Source organism: Artemia sp. Qi Xiang Cuo, chromosome 8, assembly GCF_049724085.1.
Source record: "Artemia sp. Qi Xiang Cuo chromosome 8, ASM4972408v1, whole genome shotgun sequence".
In the NCBI taxonomy this organism is placed as follows: domain Eukaryota; kingdom Metazoa; phylum Arthropoda; class Branchiopoda; order Anostraca; family Artemiidae; genus Artemia; species Artemia sp. Qi Xiang Cuo.
In genome coordinates this window covers 14,075,843-14,101,165 of record NC_142801.1, presented here as the reverse complement: position 1 = coordinate 14,101,165, position 25,323 = coordinate 14,075,843, and the positions used below count along the sequence as shown (strand labels likewise).

At 34.7% G+C, this 25,323-nt stretch overlaps 1 protein-coding gene across 6 annotated transcripts in view; it reads left to right on the top strand.

Moving 5' to 3' along the window:
• The window catches only part of LOC148949182 (uncharacterized), a 235,625-nt gene that overhangs the window by 676 nt on the left and 209,626 nt on the right, over nt 1-25,323 (top strand). Inside the window, exons 2-3 of one of the 6 annotated variants that reach the window (XM_089093223.1) lie at nt 195-309; nt 11,561-11,645. The exons of 3 other annotated variants lie outside the window; for them this stretch is intronic. The gene's annotated coding sequence lies outside the window, so the exon portion shown is untranslated. Of the gene's footprint in view, nt 1-194; nt 310-9,750; nt 9,835-11,560; nt 11,646-25,323 lie in introns of those variants that run through there. 2 more of the 6 variants (XM_089093224.1, XM_089093225.1) reach the window with 2 other exon arrangements.

Below are 25,323 nucleotides of genomic sequence, written 5' to 3'. Positions count from 1 at the left end.
TTGTATATAGGCTATGTACACTGTCAAATTAGCCATCTGGTGGTATCCCAATTCAGATAGCTTACATAAGTAACAAAATTTCCTCTAGAATCAGAATTTCATCTTGAATCCAAATATGACATTCTTTTCATTGCAAATTCAATTTTTAGTCATATACAAACTCTCAAGCCTGATACCTTTTTCTCTTATTTTAGATGCAGCTTATGTACCTGTCTTAGTGTCAATCTTTTTAAAACTGATTTGCCCACAGAAAGAGCTGGTGGTGACAAAATTGACAATTGATAAATACATAGGAAATGCATAATTTGGGTAAGTTTTAAAAGGACAGGTTAGGTTAAAATTGAATTTGCAACAGAAACTAATGTCATATTTGGATTCAGGATGAAATTCTGATTCTAGAGGTTGGTTTGTTTAGTACTTGTTAACACTCCAGAATGCAGTAAACCAGTTTTTTTCTTGCATTTGGTTACAATTATCTTATTCTTTCATGAAATAAACTATGATGCAGGTAAATTTTAATTAAAAATTTCATAGGTTATATAGAGCTGGTTAGGTAAGATGAAAGTGAAAATGTCATTTGATGGCTTTTTTATGCTCTTTCATAACTCAATAATTGCTTCTGGGGCTAATTGTATCTTTAACCCTTAAAGGCTCCCCAAATGTGTTTTATATGAATAAATAAAGAGCATAAAAAAAGCATCAATTGATGTTTTCATTTTCATCCTAGCTGAATTATATGGCAACTGTAAATTTACCATGAAATTTACCCACCCCACCCCCTTAATGTGCAAATATATACCCTGAATTGTCAAGAGCAAAGTGTTGAATTGTAAAATTCAATGCTATTTTGTTGATGGCATTTGAAAAACATGAAGCAGTAGGAAAACAGTATATATTTGAGTTGCCTAATAATAAAGTTCCATAATTTAGTTACCAAAGTATTATATTTTCATAATATTTTGGTATATTTCATTACAATTAACCTAACATCACTTCTTGAGTATGTTCTGGATTGTTAACAAGTACTGTTTGTTTCTTATCTGTCTGAATTGTCTGTTAATATAAATATTTACCATTGAATGGATGATGCTTTTTCCAAGTAGGATAATATAAAACAAATAGGCTAGTAAAAGTAATTTTCAAAATTAGCAAACATTTTTTTTGAATGCTGTGGAAGTGAGAAGTGCCTGAAGGTATAGTCCTGGGCCGGACCCTATTCAATATCTTCATTAATGATACATCCCCAAATACCACAAATAAAATAAGCCTTTATGGAGACAATCTGAAAGTAATTGAAAATGCTGAAAGTTGAGATAACATAGAAACCATATAAGCAGTTTTAGAGTCATTCAATTGCTGGGCAGAGACTTGGAAACTGGAGTTCAATGTCCAGAAATCCAAAGCAATCCACTTTGGTAAAAAAAAAATTTCACAAAATTAAGTCAGTGGACAGAGTGAGACAGCCCATCGTCAATACTCATGCCAAACAAGACATAGATCTGTTAGTTGAAAATGAGTTAAAATTCAATTTACATGTTCAGACTGCTGGTGCAAAGTCTAGCCAGACTCTTGGTATAATTAAGATAACTTTGAATGGTTACCCCCCCCCTCTCAGTTGTTTGTAAGCTTTTTCAAGGTTTAGTTTGGTCTAAGCTAGAGTTTAGTATGTGCATTGCCAACCCAATTAATAAATCTGATCAAGGAACACTAGAATCAGTTCAGAGATGTACAATTAAACACAGCAGAAGTCTCTATGACATCCTTTGCCCCTCTTGGCTTGAGATATTAAATTTACCCACACTGGCCTATTGCCAAAAGAGAGAGGATTTGATTATGAAATTCAAGCTGCTAAAACATGGAAAGCATGTCCCAAAAATTTTTCAACTTGGTAGTTCTTTAAGATCAAGAGGATGCAATCAAATAATTTTCAATAAGCTTGCCAGCACAAGATTGCATAGCAAATTCTTTTCCAATTGGCTAGTGAGTTTATTACCAGGATATGGTCTCTTATCCAGTATGGATTCATTCAAGTCATCAGTTGAAAAGAAATGGTACAACAAGTCCTGGCAGACAGTTTGAAACTTGCCTGATCAGTCAGCACACCATCTTCACTGAGTGGTGCCTACATGATCATCCTATTGCTGGCAATTGTAATTTAAGGTAATAACTCTTGCAAAGTACTCTCTTAGAGCTACCAAATTGGCACATTTGGAAATTGTGTAGAGAGATGTCATCTTACTAGTAGGCTACACACTGGTGGATCCAGGGTGGCTGGGAGGGGGAAGGATTTTTTCTGGTGCCCTCTTTCCCTGTTTTTCTTTTTCACTTTTTTTTAGGAAAAATTTGTCAATTCTTGGCACCTTTGTCACATTCCCCCCCCCCCCAAGATTTTGCTCATTGGCGCCCTTGTCACATTGCCCCCCTCCCCCCCCAAGATTTTGCTCTAGATCTGCCCCTGGAGCTACAAAGCCTATGTATATTCATACAGTCCTAATGGCTTTAGGCTAGGATAAATATTTAATTTGGTGGTATAGCACTGGTTTCTTTGAGAATGGTTAGTAAACTTTATGAATGGATATGAGCAAACAATAAACCACTTTATTCCCATTGCTTCAGATATAGCCTAATAATCACTATATTGCATAATTCCATCCCAGCCCCCTCACCCCCTGGTGTCTTAATACAGCCCTAGACTATACAGATCTAATTTTGTTGGTTTGTATTAATTTGTTTAATTACTGCTCATCAACAGAGTTGTACCCATGGGTTGGGGAGAGCTAAGACAGAATTGCAATAGTAGTGATAATTATGTTTAGAAAGAACATTGAATTGAGAATAAAAATGATATCTATTTTTTCTTTGGTCAATCTGCATGAGACTCTAGGCAGCCGTGCCTCTTCAAAATGTAACACACAAGTATTTGTTCAATAAGAGAGTCATAGTTACTCCCTCCATTTACCTGTGCTGTTTTCCCAAACACTTGGAAAACTATGGGCCTCCCTGTTTGCCAGCAAGTCCATGGACTTGTTGGTCATGTGTAAATCCTAAAACATGGTAGTCCACCCAAGACTCTAAGTGGGGAAGCCTACTAGGCTTAGGTCATTTGCTTGCCTGGGAGTCCAAGTAAACTCAGTCTCTTGTTTTACAAGTCCAGTGAACATTGTCTGTCATGAGTCTACCCAAAAATCTCAAATCATCCCCATTGCGATTCCAGTAGGTTTCCCCAGTAGGCAAAGCTAATATAATAAGAAGAATCTGAATTGCACAATTTTTTTTAAAGTCCTGTGTACATGGTCAGTCATAAATCATTGAAAACCTTTTATTTGGGGTCTCCAATTGCCTTGAAATGGCGGGTAGAAATTTATAGACCATTTGAATTACCCTTATTCCATGACTATCTACTTTAGTTCTGCCCTAGGATGAAATGGTGATAGACTATCTGTTGACAAGTGAAATGACATCATTTTTATGCAGTTCTGAAAAAGGCTTATAACAGCTTTGCCTATCACTCAAGACTATCTGTCTTAGCTTTTTCTACAATTAACCATGGCTTGATGACAACTTTTTTTTAATTCAAAAATTAACTTGTTTTTCTTATCTTCTGTTTTCTTTGTCTTTTTTTGCTATCTGATTTCTGTTTTGTAAGAAAGGTTTATCAATAAGTCTTGTTTTTCACAAAAATCAGCTGTTTTTCCAATGTTTTGTTTGATGGGCTCCCTAGATTTGGCTGAGGTTCCATGTAACATGAAGTTTTTTTTAGTGTATTTCAAAGGTAGAAATATTTTTTTAATCTTTCAAAATTTAAAATTAGAGAAGGAGCTAGTTTATGAGGCTGAAATCATATTATTAAATCTTTATTTATCTTGTAGATCCATTTTTGAAAGTTTTAGTGACCCTGCAAAATATTTTACTCTGCTCACAAAAGATCAGAGTCATCAGTCATGTATGGTAAAGTGGGTAGGTGGAATTGGGTAGGCTACTTAAAACAACTCAATGGCCCTAATTTTGGCTGTTGATTGATTCCTAAAAGTTCATTCAATTTCCTCTGGAGTTTTTTTAAGTTAATACTAAGCCAATTATTAGTAATTTCATCTGCTTTATTTTTTAGCTACTAACCTCATTTCCTACCTCAACTACATCAATATTATTCTCGTAAATATCACTAATCACTTTAATGTCTTTATCAGGTATACCATGCAAGGATAGGACCTTTGCTAAAGCTCTTTTTTATTATTTGCCTCAAATGCTTGCTCATAATCCATATAGCTAGGGACTAAATATTACTAAAGTAGATGTAGAGACTCGACTAAAGAAGATTAACCCAAATAAATCAACAGGACCTGACAGAGTGCCCCCTCGGCTCTTAAAGGAGACGTATGCAGTACTATCACATCCTCTCACCCTACTATTCCAAAAGTCCCTAAATACTAAATCTATTCCACAAGACTGGAAGGAAGCTTACATTACACCTGTTCATAATGGAAGCAGCAGAGATGAAGCCAGCAACTATTGACCAATTAGTCTCACCTTGGGAGTGGGAAAACTTCTTGAAGGCATAGTTAATTCAGCCATTATTGAACACCTAAATGCGTACAAGCTACTATCTCATAGCCAGCATGGCTTCCACCCCAGGCAATAAATTGATACTAACCTCATTGATGCTTACGAGCATGTCACAGAACTTATGGACATGGGATCCCCAGTTGATATGATATTATTAGACTTAGCAAAAGCGTTTGATAAAGTATGTCATAGGAGGCTAAATTCTAAACTCCACGCAATAGGCCTCCACGATGAAGTCATAAATTGGACGATGCAATTTCTTACCAACAGGAAGCAGGTGGTAAGAGTATTTGGGGATGGTGGATCAATTTTCTTCTCTGAATCAGCAGATGTAGAAAGCGGAGTACCCCAAGGCACTGTTTTGGGCCCAACTCAATTCAACATCTATATTAATGATGCATCTTCAATCATAAAGAATAAGATTTGCTTATATGCTGATGATTCCAAAATAATTGGTCTGATTTATGACCCCCAAAGTACCAAAGACATCCAAGCAGATCTCGACGCACTCTCAACGTGGGCAAAAACCAGGCGACTAGATTTTAATATCCAGAAATGCAAGGTCATACACTTTGGAGCAAACAACCCTCTCAGCCAGTATTTTATGGAATCCAATTGTGGTTTTAAACAGCCACTTACAACCAGTCACTGCGAAAAAGATCTGGGAGTCTTGGTTGATAACAAGCTCAAATTCAACTTACACATGCAGTCTGCAGGAGCCAAAGCCAACCAAACTCTCAGTATAATAAAGAGAACATTCTGCAGTAGATCTCCAGCAGTGATTACTAAGCTCCTAAAGGGCCTGATCTGACCAAAATTAGAATTTGGGATGTCCATTGCCACGCCAGTTAACAAGCTTGACCAATCGATTCTGGAATTGGTGCAGCGGAGAGCAACGACATGCATAAGGGGTTTTCAAAATTTGCCATATTCTACCAGACTTCAGAGGCTCAAAATACCATCTCTCACATACCGACGTAAGCGAGGAGATGTATTGATGACATTCAAATTGATCTGCAACCACGATATCATCCCTGACTTATTCCAGTTAGATAGTTCGTCAAGAACAAGAGGGCACCCCCTAAAGCTCTACCGGAAATGCGCTAATACCAGGCTGCGAAATAAATTTTTCTCCAACCGTGTGGTTGGCTTATGGAATTCCCTTAGCCAGAATGCAGTCATGTCCCCTAATACTGAAGCCTTCAAGTCAGCTGTTGACAGAGATTGGTGCAGCAAGCCATGGCGCACAGTTTGGGATGCGCCCGATGAGCTGAGCCACCATCATCATTGACCGGCGTCTACAGGATTCGTCCTTATCGCTGGCTAGTGCGATTTAAGGTAATTTTAAGGTAAAGGTGGTTAATGACTCAAGGCCCATCAATACTAAAAAGGATTGCCCTATCTTGTCCATTATAAATGTTTTTAATTTGTGTGGCCAAACTATTTAGAAGTATGCTGGCGGCCTTGATATAACTTTTAGAACTTTGATAATAGATTTGAATAAACAAGAGAAAACTAAAAGCCAACACCAAAATTCCAATATATCTTAGAAAAACCAATTCGTTTCTTTCAATTTTGGCCTGATATAGAGATTTTTAGTTTTGATGAAACTTGTATCATCAGGAAGTGTGAACTTTTTTTTTCCACTAATTAGAGCAGAGTTTTCTGATATAAGTTCATGAAAGGTCTGTCCCTAAAAATATTTTAGCTACCTATTCAAAAAATACTGGAAATCAGTTCAAAGACATTATCATTTGATTGCTCTGGCTGCTTCGAGAGCTCCTGTGCTGTCACCCCCCTTGATTGACAGTTTAGCCAAGAAAAAGTAATTATATTTAAGTGTATGTACTGATGCTTGTAAATTGATTAGTAGCTTCCTACTTTTTCAGTTTTCTGCTTGAGAATTCAAGTATCAGATTATGTATAAAATGTTGGACAAAATTTTATTATTTAATCAAAATTTTCAATCAATTGATCATCTCCCTTATCATTCCCTGAAAGTTCCAAATTGATATACTCAGACATTTCTGAGTTTCAGCCTTTTGAAGACCTGTATACACGTAACATGTTTTGATTTAGTTCAACACTCCCTTCAACATTCTCTCCCTTATCATTCCCTCAAAGTTCCAAATTGATATACTCAGACATTTCTGAGTTTCAGCCTTTTGAAGACCTGTATACACATAACATGTTTTGATTTAGTTCAACACTCCCCTTAACATTCTTGGAAAGGCTCAGATGAATGCCCTTCGTCTTTTTGGAAATTAGATTTCAAACATGCCTACCTTTCTCAATAGAATTCACTATGTGTACATAATGAACAAATTGCCTAACTTACACCCCTTGCCCTGAGGGCTGTGAGGGGGGGGGGGTGAAATCCCCAAAGGTATAATTACTGGACCTTTATAAATATTGTGTCCACGTTTCTACAAGCACAGAGGGGGGAAAAGGCAAGGCAGGGCATCATAGGTCTTGCCAGGAAATTCTTGAGGGATGGTTTATAGCAAATACTACCATGAGCATTGTTATCATGGTCTTTTTATGTATTTAATATTTAATGGTCAATATGGTATGTATTTAATGGTCTTTTTTTCTCTTTTCCTATACAGAATCTTTAAATGTATTTAAACCAATGAATACAATGTAGTCTATTTAAAGATCAGAGAACACTATTGTGGACGTCATGATGACTTTAGCCTCGTAGAAGACGAAGTCATGCAGAACTTCCATCCATATGAACAATAATACCTGTCTCTGACCACCCAAATTCCTTTCGGAAAATCATTATAAAGAAATTATTCAATAAAACTACTGTTCATCGAAAATTTTGACGAAATGAACAAATCTTTTCATAAAGTTCACTTAAAATCCAATATTATTTTTTGAATTCTCAAGTAGATCCAATAATATTTGAATTCTAGAGTAGAAAACGGGAAAAGCGAAGAAGCCACCAACCAATTTATAATCATTGGTATATCCACTTTAACACCAATAAATAACTTTCAATTTCCCTTCTAATGAACATCTAAAATTATCCAGGTGGAATATGCATGAGAATTATAAAGGACGGGGGATAGGGTAAAGGTACCAATGATTTGAAAGTTTTTGTGAAAAAACAGTTTTTCTACTCTAGAAGTCTTAATTTAAAGACTTTTGGTTTGAAAAGCATTTCAGTATATAGGAAAAACATCTAGGAATCTAACTGTTTGATGAGAAGTTTGAAGTTTTGTCTGGAAAGGGTACAAAACTCCAATTTTCCAAAATTATAGCATTTTCACCTACAAATTCGACACAACAAAAAAGTTACCTGTTTTTGACGCAAGTTGGAACCCAATTCGACACCCGTCTAAATACTTGGGGAATATTTGTGGGCGGAACCTGGTGTATTTGACACGTATATTCTTGTTTCATATTTGTTTTTCTTCAACTTCATTTAATATATAAAAGTATAAAAGACTATGCAAGAAGTAGAAGTAATAAAACTAACAAAATCGTTTCAAGTACGTAGTATTTGGTATAACAAAATCGGTACAACAAATTTCAATATACATTATTAAATACAAATAGTATTTAGTATAACAGATTTAGTATAGTAAAATTGTTTCACTAGCATTTCAGAAGGGATAGGGTCTAGGAAAACGGGAGTGGATTTCAAGAAATTTAAGAAGTTTATTTGATTGAGTGGATTTTATTTTCACAAGCAGATTCTTAGTTTCGTCCAAAACATAGGCCTACGCGTCATTTCGTATAAGATTTTGTATTCGATAAAATTTGTATTTTTTATTCAGATGAAGGATAAATAAGGGTATAATCTAAAAAAATCTGGGGGGGGGGGGGCAAAATCATGTCGGGGGGGGGGGGGCAAAACGGTGTCTGGGGCGGGCAACTGCCCCCCCTGCCCCATAGGAATTTACGCCCTTGCATGGTATGAGGCCAAGCGGCAGTTCCTCAGATGATGGAAAAATCCAGTGTCTGTAAGTAAAACTTCAAAGTTAAAAAAAAAAACTTTTGTTTAAATGTTCTTTCATCTGAAATCATCAATCTATTAGAAATAATAATCATCAAAATCTCTCGTTGCACAGAAAGCACCTATAAATTCGACAGCTATGGTGCCTATGGTTTCGTCAGTGTATCCTGGAATTTCAACACCTATTATTTCTCATCTGTTTTACATGTTCAGTGAAGTTTCGACAAAGTCACCTATATTTGGACAGGGCCTGTTGCTGTCTGTCCAAAATTTCGACAAGGTCACTACCAGATATTCGCCAAAGAAATAAATCCCTTGATAGAAGCCGATATTTACGCTTGAATGCGGCTGAAGGAACATTTTTAGTCCGCCTGGTATTCCACAACATCGAACAAGAATTTTCGACACTTGGAACCTAGTATCGACAATGCAATTTCCGTCGACATTTTCATTTAATTTTATCAAGAAAAAGCTAATGTGGCTACATTTCAGAGAAGATCAGATGTATCTCGGCACATTGATGCTTACCACAACTTTTTCTTGCAATAAATAACTAAGTAATGATATTTTGAACATTACATATCTTAAAAATTGGCAGGAGCTCGTTTTATGTTGAAAACAGGAATCTAACCAACTTGAATGTTCTTTTCTTATCTGGGTTTACCGGATCTAGGGTCTACGTTTCACACCGTCAAAATATAATGACGGCTCCAAGAGATGGCGCTCTAAGTCCCGGCTAAGCAGAGCTGTCCCATGTTGAAGGAAAATTTTGACAGTGGTTCTGAAATTGCACTGTCGAATCATCAGTGCCTTTACCCTACGCCAACTCCTGTATGCTGTTGCTATGTATTGCGTATAGAGTACCTTTCTTAGCTGTCTTTGGCATTCAAATTTTCCTATCTAGGTTAAGCCAAGACCCATGTCAGATTTAAAATTACCCAATTTTCCTTTTATTTTAGTTGTTTATTTACTTCTAGATTTAGGTTAGTTATCCCCCCCTCTGTAGCCTATGTTCTTTCAACATAATTCAATTTCTTAGAACAATTGTCCTAGGAAAATCTGCAGGAAAACACTTTCAAATTGGGTTTTTATTGACAGTTTATTTTACAAGGTGGAATGTATTTGTACAGACAAACATGTTTTAACTGATTCATTTGAAAATGTCAACTTTTCTTTCTAGTCAAACCACAAATTCTTGATTGATCTTGATAACTAAGTCCCATGGAGAGGTCGCTTATTGACGCTTTATCCTTTGACCAATTCACTAACAAGAGAGAAAGGCTGAGGATCGAAAAATGTTTTAAGTACTGTATAGCCTTAAGCAGTTCTAAATTATTAATCTAAGAGTTAAAATTGGGTCAAGACATAGCCTCTCCTTCCTTAAAAGAACACTGATCTTCTCTTAAAATTTCATCTATAGCATCTCTTAAGTCCAAAAAGTGTCTCCATGCTCAATAGTTTGGTTTCTACAGAAACCAAGCTATTGCCTCTGTAATTACCACACTCACTCTTTGTAGAGGGTTTAATTAGAGTTTTACTAAAATTGCTACGTACTTCTTTTTTTTCAAAAACCATGTTCATAATATTCAGTTGGTTATCTCTAATTTTGCAACCACCATATTGAAAAAAAATAAAATTATCACACTATCAACAAATGGGGCCTTATTATTTTTAATTTTCTTACCTTACCTTAGATTACCCTAAATTGTGCAAAATGAATTTACCTTCACTTCCAAAGTGTCACAAACTTTTTCATTCTTTTCTATATCATTTCCTGTCGCTTTATTATGGTTCAGCACATTCTAAAAATGTTTTACCCATCTCTCTTTAACTATTTCTTTATCACTAATTGTGGCTCTGTTCCTATCTTGAACTGGGGCAAGTCCAGATTTACTATTCCCTCTTTGATCTGCCAGTAAAATTTTTTGATCTGCCAATGTAGAATTTTAGTATTGTGCTGTATGTAGAAACTGCTAGAATTTTACTATCATGCTGTATATAGTGCTGTATGCTGTATCTATTATGCTTCTAGAGCTTTAGTAGGTTCATCCATGACCTCCATTTCACATCTCTTTAATTTATACTTTAATGCTTTCTCTACTTTACTGATATTCCTCTTATTTTCATATGATCTGTCACTCAAATATTTTCCTACAATCTCTTCGTCTTCTCTACTAAACTTAATGCATTTTAATTAGTATTCCTATCTGCGTTTTCAATTTTCCTCCCTAAGACACCATCTGCTACTTCACAAGCTATTTTCCAAAAAATTATTTCATCCATATTTTACATTGTCCTTAGACTCTAGTTTAACAGTTCAACTGTTCCTGGATAGTTTTTCTCAAATTTTTATCCTTGATTCTATCAAAATTAACACATCCATGGAGATAGTTAGGCCTACCCTTCCTAAGTTTTAGATTAACACTAGACACTACTAGACGGTTACATTTACTTTCAACATCTTATACATCTCAAATTTATAATGGTTATCTTATGTACCTTGGTATCTTCTATTCATCCTGTCATACTTGTGTTTGCAATAACATAATCAATAAGGTTGGGAATCTTACCATCATTTGAGCACCATGTTAACTTACTTATGACCAAATGCTGTATTGGTTATAACTAGATTGTTGTGACAAAAACTTGCTGCATGATCTTTCCATATTTTTACCAACTTGCACAAAATTTCTTAATAAATTACCATATTTCTGCCTGAATCTTGTGTATTTACCCAGGATGTATTTATGTAAGTAATATTTTTCTGAATTAGGCCTACTCTATCCACATCAGTTGGTTTTACAGAGACATGTTCACTTTTCCTTATTTTTTCCTCAAATTTTGTGGGAAATTCTTTGGGCCAATCTTCGTAGACTAACACACCTTGTTCCTCCCTTTTTTCAAATAATTAATTAAAAAATAAAATGAGTAGGGCTCAAAACCCCTAGCCTATGCCTTCCCAAGGCAAGACCATTATTTGCATTTTAATGAAAAATTGCATTTTAATGAAAAATTGCATTTTAATTTCAGGATGGTTGGCCCCCAACCTCCCATTGCACTTCCTGGCTGAAGGGCCACGAAACGGAGATCAGCAGCGCCGGTTTGGACTTTAAGGGTCTATTGTCATCTTACTTACTACTTACTTACTTAATGAAAAAAATTCAAATGAATGTGCATTGTCAGTTTAATATACATATCCTGATATTTATTAATTAAATTGCTAATAGTATTTGATTCATTAAAGTTATAAAAGTTAAAACATTTAATTTTTTCAGTAAAGTGCAAACTATGTTTTGGCCTTGGGAAAGCATAGTGGTTGTGAGCCCTACTCATGCTAATTTCTGCTCGTTTTGAGTTTGACTCGGTTATTTATTGTAATTTTTGTTTGTTTTGGGTTTATTTTTTTATTTTTTCTCATTTTTTGTTTAGTGGAGTTCTTTACTTTTCTTTGAAAAAATTATTTTGTGGAAAAATTTTTTTTTTTTTAATGAATTTCTGTTCGTTTTATTTTGACATAGTCTTTTCAGGGAAAAAGAAAATAATAGTTTAAATATTTTCAGTTTTTCTTTAAGAATTTATATTTTGGTCTGCTATTTGTGTGCTGGAGAAAAGGTTTCAACAATTTTTAACAACATACACCCTTTTAAACATCTGGACAAAAATAGTAGTGTTTCATTTAGTTTTATACCTCGTCTAGTTGACCTGAAATAAAAAAAAAACTTGATACGATTCGCAAAAAAATCTATCTATGCTTTATGACAGCTTGGATAGACTCAAATTCTTTTGATTTAGTTAAATTTTAAGAGCAGATGTAGTAATAGAAGTAGCCCCGAAAGTTTGAACATAATACCCTCAGTCGGTCTTGGGATACTGCTGAGATACCTTATTGACAATTAGCATGAACACAGTGCATTTTGATTTAATCTTAAGGCAACATTTAATTTTTAAACATAATGGGCAAATTGTATAACTGGGGGGGGGGGTTGACCTATGCAATAGCCCGAGAGATAAAGTTACAAGACCGTTCAGCTATGCTGAACAAAATAACTGACTTAAATTTTGATTGGAAGGGTTTGGAAAATTATGAGCTAAAGAGGAGGGTTGATTGCCCTCCAATCAATTTTAACTCTTAAAAAGTTAACTAGAAATTTGAATTTCCAACCAAATTAGCTCGTTTAAAATATCAATGATATTACTAGCTATGATAGAACAGCGCTGCCTATGATACTGCTTATCTGCCCATTTAATACCTGCATGTGTATAGTTTTTTTGTTTAATCGGATCTTACCCTAAACGTTTAACCTCAATATCCTTAGTGCAATTAGTTATAGTCACTGTATAGGCAGCATTAAGATTATACACATAGTGTCTTCTGGTTAGTTCAAAATCTGTCACAAGTTACCCTGAAGCGTATCACTTAATGATGTGAGTCGTTATTTTGATGTTGCTTTGTCACCCTATTGACAATCTACATGATCATAGTTCGTTTTGATTTAGTTCAGCATCCGCCTAAATAGTGCTTGAAAGCTTTACCTTAATACGCTCAGCTTGTGTAGTACTAATAGTTGTTGTAGCAGTTGTAGCAATAGTAGCAATATGGACATAGAACCTTTTTTTCAACATCTCCTTCAATACACGATGACATTTTTAACTTAACTCCATCAACCAATCCTGAAGCATTGGTGATACGTCCTCTTGATAACCTATGTGGGCATACTGTGTTTCGATTTATTTCAATACAGATACAATATTGCCCAAAATTGTCGCCTTAATATCCTTAGATTTATTAGTAGCATTAGCCTAGTAGCACCAATAGTTATAGTAGTAGCAGCAGTAGTAGAGTTAATAGTTGTAGTCTTAGCTTTAGTAGCAGTAGTAGCAATAAAAAAAATAATAGCAGCAGTTGTAGTAGTTGTAGGAGTAGAAGCAGTCGTATTATGATGCAAATTTTGTCTTTTGGTTAGTTCAACATCCCTCGCAACAAGTGTTGTAAGTTTTAATTTCACTTATGAAACTGTTCCTAAGATATTGCTGATATGCCTTTTTGACAACCAGCTTACAGATGACAGGTTGTCATCCATACAACAGAAATTTTCAGAAATATTCTCTGAAAATTTCACCTTCATACTCTTAGGCATAGTTGTAATAGTAGTCACAGCAGTAATATAACTATATAATGAGCCATTGCTATGATATTGTCGATTTGCTCTTTTTTAACCTGTATAATCAAATGTTTTTTGAAATTTTAATCTTAATGCCCTTAGCCTTACAAGTAGTTGCGATAGAAGTAGTAATTGGAGCAATAGTAGCAGTAGTAGTAGAACTAGTAAATGTCGCAGTAGCAGTAGTATTAGTAGTAGTGTCTACATATTGCCTTTTGGTCAATTGATTAACCCTCTTAAGTATTCTCTGCTGTGCAATTAATTATTTGTGTGTTTGTAATCCTTTGACAGGTTTTTCTTTTGCAATTGATTTAAGTGAAGGTTTCTTTATGGTTCATCTGGTGACTTAAATGGACTCCCTGCTTTTGGTAAAACCTGCTTTAGTGAATACTTTAAGCCATGAGAGTCGCCTTTACGAGCTTGAAAATAATCCTCTCAATATAATTCGTATCGTAAATAATTCTGTGGATCAGGCTAATCAAAATACGATTAAAATAAACCCTATTTGTAATAGTAAATATGTTTCGGATTTGTGGGGGAGAGGAGGTTACCAATGGAAATTATTCTCTGACAGAACTTCAGCTTAACATTCAGGGTCTCCCTTCGTCAATAGATAGTTTAAGACAAATTGTTTTGGATGGACATGTTGTGGGTTTATGTGAGGCGTTTTTGGATTCTGGCAATGAAATGTTATTGGATATCCATGGTTACAAAATGGAACGTATAAACCGCTGCAAGATGGCTAAAGGAGGTCTTGCTATGTATATCTTGCAATTTGCATTATCGCTTGCGTGATGACTTATCAAGGAATTTTGAAGGTATTTTCGAGTCAAAATTTATAGAAATTAGGTCTAATGGTATTGATCTAATCATAGGCAATATTTATCGTTCTCCTAGCGGGGCTGTTCCCTTGTTTCTTCGAAATCTTTAGGAAATACTTGACATAATACTGAAACGTCCGTGTCAGTTAATCATAATGGGTGACTTTAATATAAATTTGATGAATTCAAAGTCTTCGGCTTCATTTGATTTTTTTTCAACCATGCTTGCCGCAGGAACTCTACCATCTACATCCATCCCCACGCAAGTAACTAATGTTACAACTTCTTTGTTTGACAATATCTTCTCTACGCTTAGTTTGAAGGAAAATTCAATTTTAGTTAGTGATATCTCCGATCATTTTCCAATATTATCTTAATTCAGCTTTAAACAGGGGAAGAGTGACCGGGATCAGGTATTTGATTCCTATACTATTAGGTTTGGTGAGAAAGAGTTATCTCTTCTTGGGTCTAAATTGGCGGAAAATTCGCGGAGCTTGCTTGATAATGATAAGGATTTTTCTTGTTTATTTGAGTCCTTTTATGGAACCATAAAAGAGGCTATTCTTAGCATTTGTAAAGTACCATCTTCTAATAATAGGTCTAAAAGGATTGTTCCTCTAAATCCATGGATGACATCCGGACTTCTCAAAAGCTGGAGAAGGAAAAATAATCTCTGGAGAGCTTATAAATGCGCTACACTTTCAGCAAGTGCTATTCGTCTTTGTCAATTCAAGATCTACCGGAATATATATAATTCCTTGTGTAGGAAAGCCAAATCTCTATTATCTAAATAATTTTGCTGCGTGTGGCGATGCTATTCGTAAAACTTGGAAGGTAATCAATTCTGTACTTAAACCCGGTTCTCAATCTAGCTCTTTACCTATGAGTCTCGTCATTCGGGATAAGGCTGTGGAGGGTGAGCCTAATGTCCAAGAGGCATTCATTTCATTCTTTACTAATATTGGTAAGAATATTACTTCTACAGTTACTTTGTCTCGGCCTAAGCTGGACTTTAGATCTTATCTCGGCCCATCTTATGTTAAGTCTATGTTTCTAGAGCCAGTAACAGTAAGTGAAATTGCTAAAATTGTTAATGGCTTGAAAAACTAGTCCTCATTTGGACCAGATTCTATCCCTACTAAGGTAGTTAAATCCTTTCTTACTTAAATAATTTTGCCTCTAACAAAATTTGTTAATCTTTCATTTGAATGTGGAGTTTTTCCGGATGCTCTCAAGCGTGCTCGGATTATCGTTTTGTATAAGGGTGGACCAAGAAATGATCCGTCAAATTATCAACCTATTTCAATTTTATCAGTATTTATTAAAATATTTGAAAGGGCTATGCTTTTTCGTCTCCTTACTTTCCTAAAACCTAAAAAATTTTCTTCACGATTTTCAATTTGGTTTCCGAATGAAGTACTCCACTGAACATGCCTGTATGACCCTTTAGAATTTTATTCATTCTGCGTTAGATTCGGGATTGATTCCGGCTGCTATAATCCTGGATATTCGTAAGGCTTTCGATTCCCTAACCTATGAAATTCTTCTATCGAAGATGTCTCGTTTTGGCATAAGGGGAAACGTATTTTCTTGGTTTCAGTCTTATTTGAAGGATAGGTTAATTTCTGTTGATCCACTTTTCCGGTCACCATCACAAGTGAATTTTGGCGTCCCCCAGGGATCAGTTTTAGGGCCTGAGCTATTTTTGATATATGTAAATGATCTTTATTATGTTGTAAAAAAGCAGAAACTTTTTAATTGCTGTAGACTTTGTCATCCTGAGCCTTCCCTTGCCCATAGTGGCAATTAAAGTTCGCCCTCTTCTGATGTCCTTGCTTGTTTTGCTGATGACAGCACACTTGGCACTTCGGGAAAATGCGAATCAGAGCTTCGATTAAATTTGGAAAATTCATTTGGGAGGGTAATTTTGTGGCTTGATGCTAATTATCTTACCCTAAATTTTTCTAAGTCCAATTTTTTTTTATTTTTTCGCGTGTTTCTCAGGTTTATTCCCAGTTATCTGAAATTCACCAGCCAAATGGGATAATTCATAGATCTAAAAATCGATATGTTCGTTTTTTGTGAATTTTTGTTAATAAAAACTTGTATTTCAAACGTCCCATTGATTGTATTAAGATGAAGATATGTAGGAATTGCGGTTTCTTCAGAAAGCTTAGACATACTTTTCGTGGATCCATTTTGAAAATTCTTTTTTACTACTTGACTCAGCCTTACGCTTATTAATGTACAGTAGTATGAATGTAAACCTTTCCTTTTCTGTTGAAACCCGCTTCTAAGGTTTACAATAAAGCTAGACACCTCATTCAGGAAACTAATCGTTCATTAGTTATCCCATTGCATGATCTTGAGTCACTATACATTCTTTCATGCGCATGCTTTACTTTTTCTCAGCTTCATGGTGACCTCCCTCGGCCCCTAAGTGTTCCACTATCTTTTACGTCTGATCAAAATAATTACAATCTTCGCAATATCACAAATCATGTTCAAGTTCCATTTACTCCTTGCATAAGGTCAGATTTTAATCCTTTAATGGCGTGTCATATTGTTTGGAATAAGTTGCCTGAATCGGCTCGAAGGTGCCACTCATTTGGTGCGTTTAAAAAAATTGTTAAAAATTATTTGGCTTCGTAGAAGTTATTTTTATCGTTTTTTTTTATTATTATAATTTTTATTATTATTTTTTTTAGTCTATTTAATCTACTTAATTAATTGAGTTTATTTATTCTATGTTTTCCTATAGTTTTATTTTATCTATATTTTCTTTTCTTCTCCTTTTGCTCTTATGTTTGTGAATAAGTGATCATTTTAAATTTTGTTTTGTTTTTCATCTCTGAGTAAGTAACTTATTTGTCCCCCCTTCTATACAGGCAAATGAGCCTTTGGGGGAATAATAACATGTATCATTGTATGTGTATTTAATGAAGAATAAATCTTATCTTATCTGAGAGTTCCAACTTAATACACAAACCAATTCTTAAGATACGCTATTTTGACGGTCTAAATACACATATTGTCTTTTGTTAGTTCGAATTTGCCATCAATATTCTCTCAAATTTTACCTTCATAGTCTTAGCCTTAATAGTATTAGCAGTAGTAGCAGTAGTAGTAGTAGCAGTAGTAGCAGCAGTATTAATAGCGGTAGTAGCATGTACATATTGCCTTCTGATCAGTTGTACGTCACCTTCATGATGCCTCGAATGTCTTACCTTGACACGTTAACCCGTTCCAAAAATATTGTTAATGAGCGCTTTTAACACCCTTTTGGCATCTTTTTCACCTTAATTAAATAAAAAAAAACAAGTTTTTTTAACTGAAAGCAAGGAGCGACATCAAAACTTAAAACAAACCGAAATTATTCCGTATATGAAAGTGGCTGCCCCCTCCTTAACCCCTCGCTCTTTACGCTAAAGTTTTTATTGTTTAAAAAAACAAAGTTTTGAGACAGATTCAAACTTTAGCGTAAAGAGCGAGGGGTTGAGGAGGGGGAAGCCCCTTTCATATACGAATTAATTTCTGTTCGTTTTAAGTTTGAATGTCGCTCCTTGCTTTCAGTTACAAAACTTGTTTTTTTATTTAATTTCTGAACGTTTTTGAGTTAATGCAGCTTTTTTTTGGCTCACCGTACGTGAATAATTAAAACGAAATTTGTATATTAATTTTACTTTTTTTTTTGCTAAATGGCCTTCTCGAAATTTTGTTCGGAGTAACTTACGAATTAACTTACGTAACAAAGTTCTATGTTCGTATATTTTATTACGTATATTAGGGGGTTCGCCCCCGAGTCAATCTTTCGCTCTTTACGCTAAGTTCATATTTTTGTTCCAATTATTTAAGCATGAACCCTTAATCAAGAAAGGGCATTAATTAGAATAAACAGCTCTAATGACAGTACTAAAAAAACTTTAGCGTATAGAGCGAGGTAATGAGCAGGGGGCGAACCCAATTATATATATATATATTAATTTCTGTTCGTTTTAATTTTTGATGTTGCTCCTTACTTTCAGTTGAAAAATTTGTTTTTATTATTTAATTTCTGATCATTTTCTTTTTAAATAATGCTGAGAAATCCGGTGCCCCCTTCATAGCAATGTCCCTTCCCCAATGGAAAAATACTCCCATGTAACACCCGACCCAACCCCACCCCCACCTACCAAAAAAAATCCCCCCTGAAAACTTCTGTTACTTCCCAATAACCAATCTTAGCCTATATGTAAACATTGGGCAAAGTTCATAACTTGCGGACCTTCCCCCGGGGACTGTGGGGGATTAAGTCATCCTCAAAGACATATTTATTGTATTTTTCGACCATCCTGAAAAAATGGCTATCTCAAAATTTTGCTTGGATGACTTTGGGAAAGAAATGAGCGTGGGAGGGGGCCTAGCTGCCCTCCATTTTTTTGGTCATTTAAAAAGGACACTAGAACTTTTAATTTCCGTTCTAATCAGCAGTAGAAAGCTATCTTTAACTCCGAACGGGGCACCAAATATGGGCATAGCCTCCCTAGGGAGAATGATTGCATAATCAATCAATCTTGACATCACCTGTCAGAATTGTTTCCAGGGAAGTTAATTAATGTCTTTGGAGTTCGACCAGAATTGTTTCCGGGGCAAAGTTTAGATCACACGTGACAGATGATGTCATGATTGATTGATTTGTCACGAAAGGGGAATTAATTTGTTGTTTCGAAAGAGAATTATTGATTCAAGAAAGGGGAATTAATTTGTTGTTTATAAGGGGAAGGTGGGGAAGAGATATATTGATTGCGTAATCGAAGGGAGAGAATTCCCGAGAAATTGATTACATAATCGGTAGAACCCTATCAGGAGCTCGTGACGGGAATCCATTTATGTGCATATAATGACGTAATCAACTATGACAAATGGATTTCTGAGAATTTGATTTTATAATCGGTAGAACCCTATCAGGAACTCATGACGGTAATCCATTTATGTGCATAGAATGACGTCATCAACTAGGCCAAATGGATTTCAGAGAAATTGATTACATAATCGGTAAAACCCTATCAGGAGCTCGTGACGGGAATCCATTTATGTGCATAGAATGACGTAATCAACTAGGACAAATGGATTTCTGAGAAATTGATTACATAATCGGTAGAACCCTATCAGGAGCTCGTGACGGGAATCCATTTATGTGCATATAATGACGTAATCAACTAGGACAAATGGATTTCTGAGAAATTGATTACATAATCGGTAGAACCCTATCAGAAGGTCCTGACGGGAACAAGTTACTTTCTTAATTTCCATCCTAAACCCATTTTTCAGGATGAAGTACTTATGTTTTTAATCACAACTGTATTCTGCATCTTGTTGGTTATCTCAACACCAGGAAATGCTTTTAGAAGAAAATCTAGATCAAGATACTTTATTAAATTCCATTCTAAACCCATATTTCAACTTGAAGTACTTATCTTTTTCATATACAGCTATACTTTACAGCTTTTTGGTCAACTCAACACCAAGAAATACTTTTCAAAGACTATTTCAGAGCAAGTTACTTTCTTAATGTCCCTCCTAAACCCATGTTGAAGTACTTATTTTTTTCACTAACAACTTTACTATAAAGCTTATAGGATATTTCAACCCCAAGCAAAACTTTTCAATGACCTTTTCAGTGCAAGTTACTTTCTTAATGTTCCTCCTAAACCCATTTTACAAGTTGAAGTACTATCTTTTTCACCCAAAACTATACTTTACAGCTTTTAGGAGAAATCTATACCAATAATTACTTTTAAAATTAAATGTCTGAACATTTTATAGTATTATTGCCACTCATTCAGCAATTTTACTAGTTGAATTGCTTATCTTTTTCACCCACAACTTTAATTTACAGCTTTTAGGATACCACAACACACATAAATAATTTATAAATACCATTTCATAGAAAGTTACTTTATTAAAGTTCCTCCTAAACCCATGTTACAAGTACTTATCTTTTTCACCCAAAACTATACTTTACAGCTTTTAAGATACCTCAACATCAAGAAATACTTTTCAAAGACCATTTCAGAGCAAGTTACTTTCTTAATGTCCCTCCATTTTACAAGTTGAAGTACTTGTCTTTTTCACCCAAAACTATACTTTACAGCTTTTAGGATACCTCAACACCAAGAAATACTTTTCAAAGACCATTTCAGAGCAAGTTACTTTCTTAATGTCCCTCCTAAACCCATTTTACAAGTTGAAGTGCTTATCTTTTTCACCCAAAACTATACTTTACAGCTCGTAGGATACCTCAACACCAAGAAATACTTTTCAAAGACCATTTCAGAGCAAGTTACTTTCTTAATTCCCCTCCTAAACCAATTTAACAAGTTGAAGTACTTATCTTTTTCACCTACAACTATTCTTTACATCTTTTAGGATACCTCATCACCAAGAAATACTTTTCAAAGACCATTTTAGAGCAATTTACTTTCTTATTTTCCTTCCTAAATCCATTTTACAATTACTTATCTTTATCACCCACAACTATACTTTAAAGCTTTTAGGATACCTCAACACCAAGAAATACTTTCCAAAGACCATATTAGAGCAAGTTACTTTCTTAATGTTCCTCCTAAACCCATTTTACAAGTTGAGGTACTTATCTTTTTCACCCAAAACTATACTTTACAGCTTTGGGAATACCTCAACACCAAGAAATACTTTTCAAAGACCATTTCAGAGCAAGTTACTTTCTTAATGTCCCTCCTAAACCCATGTTGAAGTACTTATCTTTTTCACCCAAAACTATACTTTACAGCTTTTAGGATACCTCAAAACCAAGAAATACTTTTCAACTACCATTTCAGAGCAAGTTACTTTCTTAATGTCCCTCCTAAACCCAAGTTGAAGTACTTATATTTTTCACCCAAAAACTATACTTTACAGCTTTTAGGATACCTCAACACCAAGAAATACTTTTCAAAGACCATTTGAGAGCAGGTTACTTTCTTAATGTCCCTCCTAAACCCATTTTACAAGTTGAAATACTTATCTTTTTCACCCACAACAATACTTTACAGCTATAAGGATACATCAACACAAGGAAATTAAATCCAACTAAACTTTCAGAGAAAGTTCCTATCTTAATGTTCCTCCCAAACCCATGTTACAATTACTTATCTTTATAACCCGAAACAATAATTAAAATCTTTTTAGTATACCTCACCACAAATAATTAATTTTCAAATACAATTTCAGAGCAAGTTACATTCTTAATTTCACTCCTAAACCCATGTTGAAGTACTTATTTTTTTCACACAAAACTATACTTTACAGCTTTTAGGATGCCTCAACACCAAGAAATACTTTTCAAAGACAATTTCAGAGCAAGTTCCTTTCTTACTGTCACTCCTAAACCCAAGTTGAAGTACTTATATTTTTCACCCAAAACTATACTTTTCTGCTTTTAGGATGCATCAACACAAAGAAATACTTTTCAAAGGTCATGTGAGAGTAAGTTACTTTCTTAATGTCACTCCTAAACCCATGTTGAAGTACTAATATCTTTAAACCAAAACTATACTTTACAGCTTTTAGGATACCTCAACACCAAGAAATACTTTTCAAAGACCATTTCAGAGCAAGTCACTTTCTTAATTTCTCTCCTAAACCATTTTACAAGTTGAAGTACTTATCTTTTTCACCCAAAACTATACTTTACAGCTTTTAGAATACCACCACACCAAGAAATACTTTTCAAATACCATTTCAGAGCAAGTTTCTTTCTTAATGTCCCTCCTAAACCCATTTTACAAGTTGAAGTACTTATCTTTTTCACCCAAAACTATACTTTACAGCTTTTTGGTTACCTCAACACCAAGCAATACTTTTCAAAAGACATTTCAGAGCAAGTTACTTTCTTAATGTCCTTCCTAAACCAATTTTACAAGTTGAAGTACTTATCTTTTTCACCCAAAACTATACTTTACAGCTTTGGGGATACCTCAACACCAAGAAATACCTTTCAAAATGCATTTCAGAGCAAGTTCTTTTTTTAATGTCCCTCCTAAACCCATTTTACAAGTTGTAGTACTTATCTTTTTCACCCAAAACTATACTTTACAGTTTTGGGGATACCTCAACACCAAGAAATACTTTTCAAAGACCATTTCAGAGCAAGTTACTTTCTTAATGTTACTCCTAAACCCATTTTACAAGTACTTATCTTTTTCACACACAACTATACTTAAAAGCTTTTAGGATACCTCAACACCAAGAAATACTTTTCAAAGACCATTTTGCATCAAGAGACTTTCTTAATGCTACTCCTAAACCCGTTTTACAAGTACTTATCTTTTTCACTAAAACTATACTTTACAGCTTTTTAGGGTACCTCAACACAAAGAAAAACTTTTCAAAGACCATTTCAGAGAAAGTTACTTTCTTAATGTCCCTCCTAAACCCATGTTGAAGTACTTATTACTGAAGTACTGAAGTACTACTTTCCGGGGCAAAGTTTAGATCACACGTGACAGATGATGTCATGATTGATTGATTTGTCACGAAAGGGGAATTAATTTGTTGTTTCCAAAGAGAATTATTGATTCAGGAAAGGGGAATTAATTTGTTGTTTATAAGGGGAAGGTGGGGAAGAGATATATTGATTGCGTAATCGAAGGGAGAGAATTCCCTAGAAATTGATTACATAATTGGTAGAACCCTATCAGGAGCTCGTGACGGGAATCCATTTATGTGCATAGAATGACGTAATCTACTAGGACAACTGGATTTATGAGAAATGTATTACATAATCGGTAGAACCATATCAGGAGCTCGTGACGGGAATCCATTTATGTGCATAGAATGACGTAATCAACTAGGACAAATGGATTTCTGAGAAATTGATTACATAATCGGTAGAATCCTATCAGGAGCTCGTGACGGGAATCCATTTATGTGCATAGAATGACGTAATCAACTAGGACAAATGGATTTCTGAGAAATTGATAACATAATCGGTAGAACCCTATCAGGAGCTCGTGACGGGAATCCATTTATGTGCATAGAATGACGTAATCAACTAGGACAAATGGATTTCTGAGAAATTGATTACATAATCGGTAGAACCCTATCAGAAGGTCCTGACGGGAACAAATTACTTTCTTAATTTCCCTCCGAAACCCATTTTTCAAGTTGAAGTACTTATCTTTTTATTCACAACTATACTCTACAGCATTTTGGTTATCTCAACACCAAGAAATGCTTTTCAAAGACTATTTGAGAGTAAGTTACTTTCTTAATGTCAATCCTAAAACCATGTTGAAGTATTTATCATTTTCACCCAAAACTATACTTTACAGCTTTTAGGATACCTCAACACCAAGAAATACTTTTCAAAGACCATTTCAGAGCAAGTTACTTTCTTAATGTCCCTCCTAAACCCATTTTACAAGTTGAAGTACTTATCTTTTTCACCCAAAACTATATTATACAGCTTATAGGATACCTCATCACCAAGAAATACTTTTCACAGACCATTTCAGAAAAAGTTACATTCTTAATGTTTATTCTAAAGTCATTTTACAACTTTAAGTAGTTATTTTTTTCACCCAAAAATATACTTTACAGCTTTTAGGATACCTCAACACCAAAAAAATACTTTTCAACGACCATTTTAGAGTAAGATATGTTCTTAATGTTACTCCTAACCCATTTTACAAGTATCAATCTTTTTCACCCAAAAATAAACTTAACATCTTTTAGGATACATCAACACCAAGAAATACTTTTCAAAGACCATTTCAGAGCAAGTTACTTTCTTAATGTCCCTCCTAAACCCATGTTGAAGTACTTATCTTTTTCACCCAAAACTATACTTTTCAGCTTTTAGGATACCTCAACACCAAGAAATACTTTTCAAAGATCATTTCAGAGCAAGTCACTTTCTTAATGTCTCTCCTAAACCATTTTACAAGTTGAAGTACTTTTCTTTTTCACCCAAAACTATACTTTGCATTTTAAAGGACACCTCAAAACCAAGAAGTACTTTCTAAAGACCATTTCGGAACAAGTTACATTCTTAATGTCCCTCCTAAACCCATTTTACAACTTGAAGTATTTATATTTTTCACCCAAAACTATACTTTACAGCTTTTTTGATACCTCATCACCAAGCAATACTTTTCAAAAGACATTTCAGAGCAAGTTACTTTCTTAATGTCCTTCCTAAACCAATTTTACAAGTTGAAGTACTTATCTTTTTCACCCAAAACTATACTTTACAGCTTTGGGGATACCTCAACACCAAGAAATACCTTTCAAAAGGCATTTCAGAGCAAGTTCTTTTTTTAATGTCCCTCCTAAACCCATTTTACAAGTTGAAGTATTTATCTTTTTCACCCGAAATTATACTTTACAGCTTTGGGGATACCTCAACACCAAGAAATGCTTTTCAAAGACCATTTCAGAGCAAGTTACTTTCTTAATGTTCCCTCCTAAACCCATTTTCCAACTTGAAGTACTTATCTTTTTTACCCAAAACTATACTTTACAGCTTTGGGGATACCTCAACACCAAGAAATACTTTTCAAAGACCATTTAAGAGCAATTTTCATTCTTATTTTCCCGTCCTAAATCCATTTTCCTAGTCGAAGTAATTATTTATTTCATACACAACTTTACAGTATATCTTTTTGGATACCCCAACAACTAGATATACATTTCAAATTAAATTTCAGTAGAAGTTAAATGTTTAGCGTCCCTCCTAACCCTAAATAAAAAGTGGTATGACTAATCCATTTCACCCAAAACTATACTTTACAGCTTTTGGATATTTCAA